We start from the raw sequence: 12,295 nt of genomic DNA, 5'->3' as shown, positions 1-12,295 counted from the left end.
CTGGTGTTGTGTGATTTTTAACTTTATCCTGGATTAAACTTTCATTCATTGTGTGGTCACTTCTATCATCTCTCAGAGTTTTATCGAATCATTTTCTCATACTGGAAATATAAAAGCAGCTGGTGTCCACTCGTCCTATTTCTGACCTGCACCTAAAACAATAACATTCCCGATTCGATATGAGAAATAACGTTGTTTGGATATTTGTGAACTGTCCACCCACATTTCACTTGATATTAGGCTGTAGTTCACAAAAAACAAAATGAGAGTAATGTTGAAATGAGTGAAATCCGGAAACATTTCTTTCGCAATAAGATGGAAAAACAAGGAATTCTGCCATGACTCGTGTTTCTTTGAACCGTGCTCGACTTGACTCCTTAATCCTCCTGGGGACATCCTCAACTTCAAAGTTGTGTCTGCACTCCAGAGGTCTGGCAGACTCAATGTGATGTGCAGACGGAGGTGTTTCATTCCCACTGAATCGATCGGCTCTTTTGGTTGTGGTGTGGTATTAAAATGCACTGCTGGCGATGGCCTGGAATCGAACCCGTGTCAACTGCATGGAATGCAGCTATGCTCACCACTATACCACCATCGCTACCGCCGGAAGCGGTCTAGAAACCAGCTGATGTGCCATAATAGTTCTTGACTCGAAATTTCGTTGTTGTTTTGTTGGAAATTTTGCAGTGAAATATTAGAATTGAGAAGTCATCAAAGACCGAGTTTTACTGAGTGGATCGGTCTCCTGATGCCCCGCCTCACTTTTTAATACACACAAAGCAGCATTTCGGATTTCTCATCATCTGAAATCAATCAATAACAGAAATAACACGAAAATACCAGGGCAACCCTGGAACGATCACACAATTAAAACTTGTCAAGTTCTCAGAAAGGTTCACCGGACCGAAACGTGAACTCTGATTTCTCTTCATACAGCTTTACCACCGACTTCGGGTTTGGTTTCTGATTTACAGCGTAGACATAGTCATCGAGATAGAGATGTACAGCTCGGAAACAGACCCTTCGGTCCAACCTGCCCATGCCGACCAGATATCCCAACCCAATCTAGTCCCACCTGCCAGCACCCGGCCCATATCCTTCCAAACCCTTCCTATTCATATACCCATCCAAATGCCTGGAAAATGTTGCAATTGTATCAGCCTCCGCCACTTCCTCTGGCAGCTCATTCCACACACGTTCCACCCTCTGGATGAAAGCGTTGACCCTTTGGTCGCTTTTATATCTTTCGCCTCTCACACTAAACCTTTGCCCTCTAGTTCTGGACACCCCGACCCCAGGGAAAAGACTTTGTCTATTTATCCTATCAATGCCCCACATAATTCTGCAGTTCTTTCAGTTTCTAAAACTTCTCAAGAGTTTTCTTAGAAAACAAAAACGGCAAAAACAGAGGAACCATTAGACTGAGGCCACGCTGCAGTAATTGTGGAGAGGAGGGAATTCCGGGTAACAGTTCGGGAAGCAGAACCCTCTCGAGGAATATGTATTAATTTGAAGTTCGATCCCGTTGATAGATTTGCAGGTTTCTCTTTTACTTTGTAGAAGAGGGGGAGTTGTCAGTCAGCAGTAAGGAGTTTTCACAGGAGGGCATGATTTGGAGATGCCAGTGTTGGACTGGGTTATAGAAAGTTAAAAATCACACAACACCAGATTATAGACCAACAGGTTTAATTGGAAGCACGAGCTTTCGGAGCGCTGCTCCTTCATCAGGTGGTTGTCCGAAATCTAGAGATTCCAATTAAATCTGTTGGACTATAACCTGGTTTTGTGTGATGTTTAACTTCACAGCAAGGGGTAGTCATGGGCAGCTGTTTAGTGAAGGTCGCTTCCACTGATGTGGGAAGGCAGTGCACGCAAAACCCTCCCTGCCCTAGATAGGTAACCTGAACCAAGATGGGCTTTCCAAGGTCAGGGGATGCAGAGTGCTGAGGCCGCTGTCATAATTTAGTTCCCATGGGTCCCAAGTCCTTGGGATGCCGTGGCGCCTTAATGATGAATGGGATTGTGTGGAACCGAGACAGGGTCGTGGCAGAACAGTGTCGAGAGTGTGTTGCTGGAAACGCACAGCAGGGAAATCGATGTTTCGGGCTCCAGCATCTGCAGACCTCCCTGTCACCGAGCAGAACAGTGTTATCCGCTCAGGTTGAAGCAGAACGTCCGCAGCTCCTCCTGCGGGTCCAACGAAACACAAAGCGCTATCCGGGAAGGCAAACGTAGGGGGTGGGGTCAGCAAGCACAGCGTAGGGTGATCCCGGTTCGTGAGGGGAAAAAGAAAACGTAGTGCGGTGAAATTGACACAGGAAGTGAAATTGACAAAGGACGTGAAATTGACATTGTCAGAGCAAACCTGCGCAGGAAGGAGGTAGAGGGGCATGGAGGGGCGGTGGGCAAGATGGAAAGGACGGGGTCAAGGGAGGGCACAGACGGTTGTGTAAGGGCATGAACAAGTGTTACCCTTCATGGTGTCGTGGGGGGATGAAGGTCGGGTCTGCAGGCAATGATAGTCTCCAGCTGAGAGTCGTGAGAACCCGGAATCAGTGTGTGTGTGGGGGGGGACCGTGTGTGTGTGTGTGTGTGTGTGTGTGTGTGTCTGCGTGTGTGGGTGCATGCGTGTGTGTGTGGCTGCATGTGTGTGTGTGTGGGTGCATGTGTGGGTGTGTGTCCTGTGTGTGTGTGTGTCTGCGTGTGTGGGTGCATGCATGTGTGTGTGTGTGGGTGCATGTGTGGGTGTGTCTGGCTGTGTGTGTGTGTCTGTGTGTGTGTGTGTGTGCATGTAGGGATATGCGGGTCTGTGAGAGTGTGTGTAGGTGCATGTGTGAGTGTACTGGGGTATCAATTTGTGAGAATGTGCGTGAGTGGCTGTGAATGTGAAAGTGTTTGAGTGAGTTTATGAGAGAGAGCTTGTGTTTGAGAGAGGGTATGCATGTGTGTGTGAGTCGGTAGGAGTGTGCTTTTGTGTGTGTGCGTGTACTTGTGAGTGTCCGTGAAATAGTATACAGTGCAGTGTTGTCACGTGTCGTGTGACATGAACCAAAGTGCCCAGTTAAAGTCATCCCCATGGGTACCGAACTTGACTATCAGCCTCTGCTTGGCCACTTTGCATTGTTGGCTGTCCCATAGTCTGCCTTGGAGGATTGTCACCCAGGGGTCCGAGACCGAAAGGCACAGAGCGCTGAAGTGCTCTACGACTGGGAGGCTAGAACCAGTCTGACTCAAGATTGGGACACAGACAGACTTTAACCTCACACCTTTAATGCATTGTCTGAGCTGAGATGGCATCTCTTGTTAGACAACCTGAAGTTATCTCGACAACGTAACTTTGAAAAGGTTCTGAGGTTCTTATATTAAAGAACGGAAACTAGTAAACCCATTATAAAAGAAGAAAGGCTTAACCTAAATGTGTTTTATAGATATCATTTCAGCTGCATTAAACTGTAATCCTTTTGCTATAAATACTGCGTCTTATGGTCCTTCTTATCATCAGGTTGATCTACATCGGATACACTCCATCCATTCTTTATCCTTCAAAGAAAATCAGTCACCTTCATCAGACACTACCTTCCCTTAACAAATCCATGATGACTATATCGGATGATGACGTGGAGGAGCCTGTGGTGGACTGGGGAGGACAAGGTTCAAAATCACACAATACCAGGTTATCGTCCAAGTAGCTTTCGATGCACTCCTAAAACTAGTGCTTCCAAATAAAGTTGTTGGACTGTAATCTGGTGTTGTGTGATTTTTAACTTTATCCTGGATTAAACTTTCACTCAATGTGTGGTCATTTCTATCATCACTCAGAGTTTTATCGAATCATTTTCTCATACTGGAAACATAAAAGCAGCTGGTGTCCACTCCTCCTATTTCTGACCTGCACCTAAAACAATAACATTACCGATTCGATATGAGAAATAACGTTGTTTGGATAATTGTGAACTGTCCACCCACATTTCACTTGATATTAGGCTGTAGTTCACAAAAAACAAAATGAGAGTAATGTTGAAATGAGTGAAATCCGGAAACATTTCTTTCGAAATAAGATGGAAAACCAAGGAATTCTGCCATGACTCGTGTTTCTTTGAACCGTGCTCGACTTGACTCCTTAATCCTCCTGGGGACATCCTCAACTTCAAAGTTGTGTCTGCACTCCAGAGGTCTGGCAGACTCAATGTGATGTGCAGACGGAGGTGTTTCATTCCCACTGAATCGATCGGCTCTTTTGGTTGTGGAGTGGTGTTAAAATGCGCTGCTTGCGCTGGCCGGGAATCGAACCCGGGTCAACTGCTTGGAAGGCAGCTATGCTCACCACTATAGCACCATCGCGACAGGCTGAAGCGCTCTAGAAATCAGCTGATGTGCCATAATAGTTCTTGACTCGAAATTTCGTTGTTGTTTTGTTGGAAATTTGGCAGTGAAATATTAGAATTGAGAAGTCATCAAAGACCGAGTTTTACTGAGTGGATCGGTCTCCTGATGCCCCGCCTCACTTTTTAATACACACAAAGCAGCATTTCGGATTTCTCATCATCTGAAATCAATCAATAACAGAAATAGCACGAAAATCCCAGGGCAACCCTGGAACGATCACACAATTAAAACTTGTCAAGTTCTCAGAAAGGTTCACCGGACCGAAACGTGAACTCTGATTTCTCTTCATACAGCTTTACCACCGACTTCGGGTTTGGTTTCTGATTTACAGCGTAGACATAGTCATCGAGATAGAGATGTACAGCTCGGAAACAGACCCTTCGGTCCAACCTGCCCATGCCGACCAGATATCCCAACCCAATCTAGTCCCACCTGCCAGCACCCGGCCCATATCCTTCCAAACCCTTCCTATTCATATACCCATCCAAATGCCTGGAAAATGTTGCAATTGTACCAGCCTCCGCCACTTCCTCTGGCAGCTCATTCCACACACGTACCACCCTCTGGATGAAAGCGTTGACCCTTTGGTCGCTTTTATATCTTTCGCCTCTCACACTAAACCTATGCCCTCTAGTTCTGGACTCCCCGACCCCAGGGAAAAGACTTTGTCTATTTATCCTATCCATGCCCCACATAATTCTGCAGTTTTTTCAGTTTCTAAAACTTCTCAAGAGTTTTCTTAGAAAACAAAAACGGCAAAAACAGAGGAACCATTAGACTGAGGCCACGCTGCAGTAATTGTGGAGAGGAGGGAATTCCGGCTAACAGTTCGGGAAGCAGAACCCTCTCGAGGAATATGTATTAATTTGAAGTTCGATCCCGTTGATAGATTTGCAGGTTTCTCTTTTACTTTGTAGAAGAGGGGGAGGTGTCAGTCAGCAGTAAGGGGTTTTCACAGGAGGGCATGATTTGGAGATGCCAGTGTTGGACTGGGGTATAGAAAGTTAAAAATCACACAACACCAGGTTATTGACCAACAGGTTTAATTGGAAGCACTAGCTTTCGGAGCGCTGCTCCTTCATCAGGTGGTTGTCCGAAATCTAGAGCTTCCAATTAAATCTGTTGGACTATAACCTGGTGTTGTGTGATGTTTAACTTCACAGCAAGGGGTAGTCATGGGCAGCTGTTTAGTGAAGGTCGCTTCCACTGATGTGGGAAGGCAGTGCACGCAAAACCCTCCCTGCCCTAGATAGGTAACCTGAACCAAGATGGGCTTTCCAAGGTCAGGGGGTGCAGAGTGCTGAGGCCGCTGTCATCATTTAGTTCCCATGGGTCCCAAGTCCTTGGGATGCCGTGGCGCCTTAATGATGAATGGGATTGTGTGCAACCGAGACAGGGTCGTGGCAGAACAGTGTCGAGAGTGTGTTGCTGGAAACGCACAGCAGGGAAATCGATGTTTCGGGCTCCAGCATCTACAGACCTCCCTGTCTCCGAGCAGAACAGTGTTATCCGCTCAGGTTTAAGCAGAACGTCCGCAGCTACTCCTGCGGGTCCAACGAAACACAAAGCGCTATCCGGGAAGGCAAACGTAGGGGGTGGGGTCAGCAAGCACAGCGTAGGGTGATCCCGGTTCGTGAGGGGAAAAAGAAAACGTAGTGCGGTGAAATTGACATAGGAAGTGAAATTGACAAAGGAGGTGAAATTCACATTGTCAGAGCAACCCTGCGCAGGAAGGAGGTAGAGCGTCATGTAGGGGCGGTGGGCAAGATGGAAAGGACGGGGTCAAGGGAGGGCACAGACGGCTGTGTAAGGGCGTGAACAAGTGTTACCCTTCATGGTGTCGTGGGGGGATGAAGGTCGGGTCTGCAGGCAATGATAGTCTCCAGCTGAGAGTGGTGAGAACCCGGAATCAGTGTGTGTGTGTGGCTGCATGGGTGTGTGTGTGGGTCCATGTGTGGGTGTGTGTCCTGTGTGTGTGTGTGTCTGCGTGTGTGGGTGCATGCATGTGTGTGTGAGTGGGTGCATGTGTGGGTGTGTCTGGCTGTGTGTGTGTGTCTGTGTGTGTGTGTGCATGTAGGGATATGCGGGTCTGTGAGAGTGTGTGTAGGTGCATGTGTGAGTGTACTGGGGTATCAATTTGTGAGAATGTGCGTGAGTGGCTGTGAATGTGGAAGTGTTTGAGTGAGTTTATGAGAGAGAGCTTGTGTTTGAGAGAGGGTATGCATATGTGTGTGAGTCGGTAGGAGTGTGCTTTTGTGTGTGTGCGTGTACTTGTGAGTGTCCGTGAAATAGTATACAGTGCAGTGTTGTCACGTGTCGTGTGACATGAACAAAAGTGCCCAGTTAAAGTCATCCCCATGGGTACCGAACTTGACTATCAGCCTCTGCTTGGCCACTTTGCATTGTTGGCTGTCCCATAGTCTGCCTTGGAGGATTGTCACCCAGGGGTCCGAGACCGAAAGGCACAGAGCGCTGAAGTGCTCTCCGACTGGGAGGCTAGAACCAGTCTGACTCAAGATTGGGACACAGACAGATTTTAACCTCACACCTTTAATGCATTGTCTGAGCTGCGATGGCATCTCTTGTTAGACAACCTGAAATTATCTCGACAACGTAACTTTGAAAAGGTTCTGAGGTTCTTATATTAAAGAACGGAAACTAGTAAACCCATTATAAAAGATGAAAGGCTTAACCTAAATGTGTTTACTATATCATTACAGCTGCATTAAACTGTAATCCTTTTGCTATAAATACTGCGTCTTATGGTCCTTCTTATCATCAGGTTGATCTACATCGGATACACTCCATCCATTCTTTATCCTTCAAAGAAAATCAGTCACCTTCATCAGACACTACCTTCCCTTAACAAATCCATGATGACTATATCGGATGATGACGTGGAGGAGCCTGTGGTGGACTGGGGAGGACAAAGTTCAAAATCACACAATACCAGGTTATCGTCCAAGTAGCTTTCGGAGCTCTCCCAAAACTAGTGCTTCCAAATAAAGCTGTTGGACTGTAATCTGGTGTTGTGTGATTTTTAACTTTATCCTGGATTAAACTTTCACTCACTGTGTGGTCACTTCTATCATCTGTCAGAGTTTTATCGAATCATTTTCTCATACTGGAAATATAAAAGCAGCTGGTGTCCACTCCTCCTATTTCTGACCTGCACCTAAAACAATAACATTACCGATTCGATATGAGAAATAACGTTGTTTGGATATTTGTGAACTGTCCACCCACATTTCACTTGATATTAGGCTGTAGTTCACAAAAAACAAAATGAGAGTAATGTTGAAATGAGTGAAATCCGGAAACATTTCTTTCTAAATAAGATGGAAAACCAAGGAATTCTGCCATGACTCGTGTTTCTTTGAACCGTGCTCGACTTGAATCCTTCATCCTCCTGGGGACATCCTCAACTTCTAAGTTGTGTCTGCACTCCAGAGGTCTGGCAGACTCAATGTGATGTGCAGACGGAGGTGTTTCATTCCCACTGAATCGATCGGCTCTTTTGGTTGTGGAGTGGTGTTAAAATGCACTGCTTGCGATGGCCGGGAATCGAACTCGGGTCAACTGCTTGGAAGGCAGCTATGCTCACCACTATACCACCATCGCTGCAGCCAGAAGCGCTCTAGAAATCAGCTGATGTGCCATAATAGTTCTTGACTCGAAATTTCGTTGTTGTTTTTTTGGAAATTTTGCAGTGAAATATTAGAATTGAGAAGTCATCAAAGACCGAGTTTTACTGAGTGGATCGGTCTCCTGATGCCCCGCCTCACTTTTTAATACACACAAAGCAGCATTTCGGATTTCTCATCATCTGAAATCAATCAATAACAGAAATAGCACGAAAATCCCAGGGCAACCCTGGAACGATCACACAATTAAAACTTGTCAAGTTCTCAGAAAGGTTCACCGGACCGAAACGTGAACTCTGATTTCTCTTCATACAGCTTTACCACCGACTTCGGGTTTGGTTTCTGATTTACAGCGTAGACATAGTCATCGAGATAGAGATGTCCAGCTCGGAAACAGACCCTTCGGTCCAACCTGCCCATGCCGACCAGATATCCCAACCCAATCTAGTCCCACCTGCCAGCACCCGGCCCATATCCTTCCAAACCCTTCCTATTCATATACCCATCCAAATGCCTGGAAAATGTTGCAATTGTATCAGCCTCCGCCACTTCCTCTGGCAGCTCATTCCACACACGTACCACCCTCTGGATGAAAGCGTTGACCCTTTGGTCGCTTTTATATCTTTCGCCTCTCACACTAAACCTATGCCCTCTAGTTCTGGACTCCCCGACCCCAGGGAAAAGACTTTGTCTATTTATCCTATCCATGCCCCACATAATTCTGCAGTTCTTTCAGTTTCTAAAACTTCTCAAGAGTTTTCTTAGAAAACAAAAACGGCAAAAACAGAGGAACCATTAGACTGAGGCCACGCTGCAGTAATTGTGGAGAGGAGGGAATTCCGGGTAACAGTTCGGGAAGCAGAACCCTCTCGAGGAATATGTATTAATTTGAAGTTCGATCCCGTTGATAGATTTGCAGGTTTCTCTTTTACTTTGTAGAAGAGGGGGAGGTGTCAGTCAGCAGTAAGGGGTTTTCACAGGAGGGCATGATTTGGAGATGCCAGTGTTGGACTGGGGTATAGAAAGTTAAAAATCACACAACACCAGGTTATAGACCAACAGGTTTAATTGGAAGCACTAGCTTTCGGAGCGCTGCTCCTTCATCAGGTGGTTGTCCGAAATCTAGAGCTTCCAATTAAATCTGTTGGACTATAACCTGGTGTTGTGTGATGTTTAACTTCACAGCAAGGGGTAGTCATGGGCAGCTGTTTAGTGAAGGTCGCTTCCACTGATGTGGGAAGGCAGTGCACGCAAAACCCTCCCTGCCCTAGATAGGTAACCTGAACCAAGATGGGCTTTCCAAGGTCAGGGGGTGCAGAGTGCTGAGGCCGCTGTCATCATTTAGTTCCCATGGGTCCCAAGTCCTTGGGATGCCGTGGCGCCTTAATGATGAATGGGATTGTGTGCAACCGAGACAGGGTCGTGGCAGAACAGTGTCGAGAGTGTGTTGCTGGAAACGCACAGCAGGGAAATCGATGTTTCGGGCTCCAGCATCTGCAGACCTCCCTGTCTGCGAGCAGAACAGTGTTATCCGCTCAGGTTTAAGCAGAACGTCCGCAGCTACTCCTGCGGGTCCAACGAAACACAAAGCACTATCCGGGAAGGCAAACGTAGGGGGTGGGGTCAGCAAGCACAGCGTAGGGTGATCCCGGTTCGTGAGGGGAAAAAGAAAACGTAGTGCGGTGAAATTGACATAGGAAGTGAAATTGACAAAGGACGTGAAATTGACATTGTCAGAGATAACCTGCGCAGGAAGGAAGGAGAGGGGCATGGAGGGGCGGTGGGCAAGATGGAAAGGACGGGGTCAAGGGAGGGCACAGACGGCTGTGTAAGGGCATGAACAAGTGTTACTCTTCATGGTGTCGTGGGGGGATGAAGGTCGGGTCTGCAGGCAATGATAGTCTCCAGCTGAGAGTCGTGAGAACCCGGAATCAGTGTGTGTGGGGGGGGCGGGGGGGACTGTGTGTGTGTGTGTGTGTATATGTGTGTGTGTGTGTGTGTGTGTGTTTGCGTGTGTGGGTGCAATGCGTGTGTGTGTGGCTGCATGTGTGTGTGTGTGGGTGCATGTGTGGGTGTGTGTGGCTGTGTGTGTGTGTGTCTGTGTGTGTGTGTATGCATGTAGGGATATGCGGGTGTGTGAGAGTGTGTGTAGGTGCATGTGTGTGAGTGTACTGGGGTATCAATTTGTGAGAATGTGCGTGAGTGGCTGTGAATGTGGAAGTGTTTGAGTGAGTTTATGAGAGAGAGCTTGTGTTTGAGAGAGGGTATGCATGTGTGTGTGGGTCGGTAGGAGTGTGCTTTTGTGTGTGTGCGTGTACTTGTGTAGTGTCCGTGAAATAGTATACAGTGCAGTGTTGTCACGTGTCGTGTGACATGAACCAAAGTGCCCAGTTAAAGTCATCCCCATGGGTACCGAACTTGACTATCAGCCTCTGCTTGGCCACTTTGCATTGTTGGCTGTCCCATAGTCTGCCTTGGAGGATTGTCACCCAGGGGTCCGAGACCGAAAGGCACAGAGCGCTGAAGTGCTCTCCGACTGGGAGGCTAGAACCAGTCTGACTCAAGATTGGGACACAGACAGACTTTAACCTCACACCTTTAATGCATTGTCTGAGCTGAGATGGCATCTCTTGTTAGACAACCTGAAGTTATCTCGACAACGTAACTTTGAAAAGGTTCTGAGGTTCTTATATTAAAGAACGGAAACTAGTAAACCCATTATAAAAGATGAAAGGCTTAACCTAAATGTGTTTAATATATCATTTCAGCTGCATTAAACTGTAATCCTTTTGCTATAAATACTGCGTCTTATGGTCCTTCTTATCATCAGGTTGATCTACATCGGATACACTCCATCCATTCTTTATCCTTCAAAGAAAATCAGTCACCTTCATCAGACACTACCTTCCCTTAACAAATCCATGATGACTATATCGGATGATGACGTGGAGGAGCCTGTGGTGGACTGGGGAGGACAAAGTTCAAAATCACACAATACCAGGTTATCGTCCAAGTAGCTTTCGGAGCACTCCTAAAACTAGTGCTTCCAAGTAAAGCTGTTGGACTGTAATCTGGTGTTGTGTGATTTTTAACTTTATCCTGGATTAAACTTTCACTCACTGTGTGGTCCCTTCTATCATCTCTCAGAGTTTTATCGAATCATTTTCTCATACTGGAAATATAAAAGCAGCTGGTGTCCACTCCTCCTATTTCTGACCTGCACCTAAAACAATAACATTACCGATTCGATATGAGAAATAACGTTGTTTGGATATTTGTGAACTGTCCACCCACATTTCACTTGATATTAGGCTGTAGTTCACAAAAAACAAAATGAGAGTAATGTTGAAATGAGTGAAATCCGGAAACATTTCTTTCGAAATAAGATGGAAAACCAAGGAATTCTGCCATGACTCGTGTTTCTTTGAACCGTGCTCGACTTGACTCCTTAATCCTCCTGGGGACATCCTCAACTTCAAAGTTGTGTCTGCACTCCAGAGGTCTGGCAGACTCAATGTGATGTGCAGATGGAGGTGTTTCATTCCCACTGAATCGATCGGCTCTTTTGGTTGTGGAGTGGTGTTAAAATGCCCTGCTTGCGATGGCCGGGAATCGAACCCGGGTCAACTGCTTGGGAGGCAGCTATGCTCACCACTATACCACCATCGCTACAGGCAGAAGAGCTCTAGAAATGAGCTGATGTGCCATAATAGTTCTTGACTCGAAATTTCGTTGTTGTTTTGTTGGAAATTTTGCAGTGAAATATTAGAATTGAGAAGTCATCAAAGACCGAGTTTTACTGAGTGGATCGGTCTCCTGATGCCCCGCCTCACTTTTTAATACACACAAAGCAGCATTTCGGATTTCTCATCATCTGAAATCAATCAATAACAGAAATAGCACGAAAATCCCAGGGCAACCCTGGAACGATCACACAATTAAAACTTGTCAAGTTCTCAGAAAGGTTCACCGGACCGAAACGTGAACTCTGATTTCTCTTCATACAGCTTTACCACCGACTTCGGGTTTGGTTTCTGATTTACAGAGTAGACATAGTCATCGAGATAGAGATGTACAGCTCGGAAACAGACCCTTCGGTCCAACCTGCCCATGCCGACCAGATATCCCAACCCAATCTAGTCCCACCTGCCAGCACCCGGCCCATATCCTTCCAAACCCTTCCTATTCATATACCCATCCAAATGCCTGGAAAATGTTGCAATTGTACCAGCCTCCGCCACTTCCTCTGGCAGCTCATTCCACAC

General features: G+C 46.5%; 3 non-coding genes across 3 annotated transcripts; all 3 read right to left on the bottom strand.

The window, feature by feature from the left end:
* Positions 1-4,269: 4,269 nt before the first annotated feature.
* On the bottom strand, positions 4,270-4,341 carry trnag-ucc (transfer RNA glycine (anticodon UCC)). The gene has a single exon. It is a non-coding gene; the product is annotated as a tRNA-Gly (tRNA).
* Positions 4,342-7,935: 3,594 nt separating this feature from the next.
* trnag-ucc (transfer RNA glycine (anticodon UCC)) lies at positions 7,936-8,007 on the bottom strand. The gene has a single exon. It is a non-coding gene; the product is annotated as a tRNA-Gly (tRNA).
* A 3,620-nt stretch (positions 8,008-11,627) lies between these two features.
* Positions 11,628-11,699, bottom strand: trnag-ccc (transfer RNA glycine (anticodon CCC)). Its single transcript has one exon. It is a non-coding gene; the product is annotated as a tRNA-Gly (tRNA).
* Positions 11,700-12,295: the final 596 nt, after the last annotated feature.

The sequence above is a fragment of the Chiloscyllium punctatum genome, chromosome 15 (assembly GCF_047496795.1).
Source record: "Chiloscyllium punctatum isolate Juve2018m chromosome 15, sChiPun1.3, whole genome shotgun sequence".
In the NCBI taxonomy this organism is placed as follows: Eukaryota; Metazoa; Chordata; class Chondrichthyes; order Orectolobiformes; family Hemiscylliidae; genus Chiloscyllium; species Chiloscyllium punctatum.
This window is presented reverse-complemented; position numbering and strand designations above follow the sequence as displayed.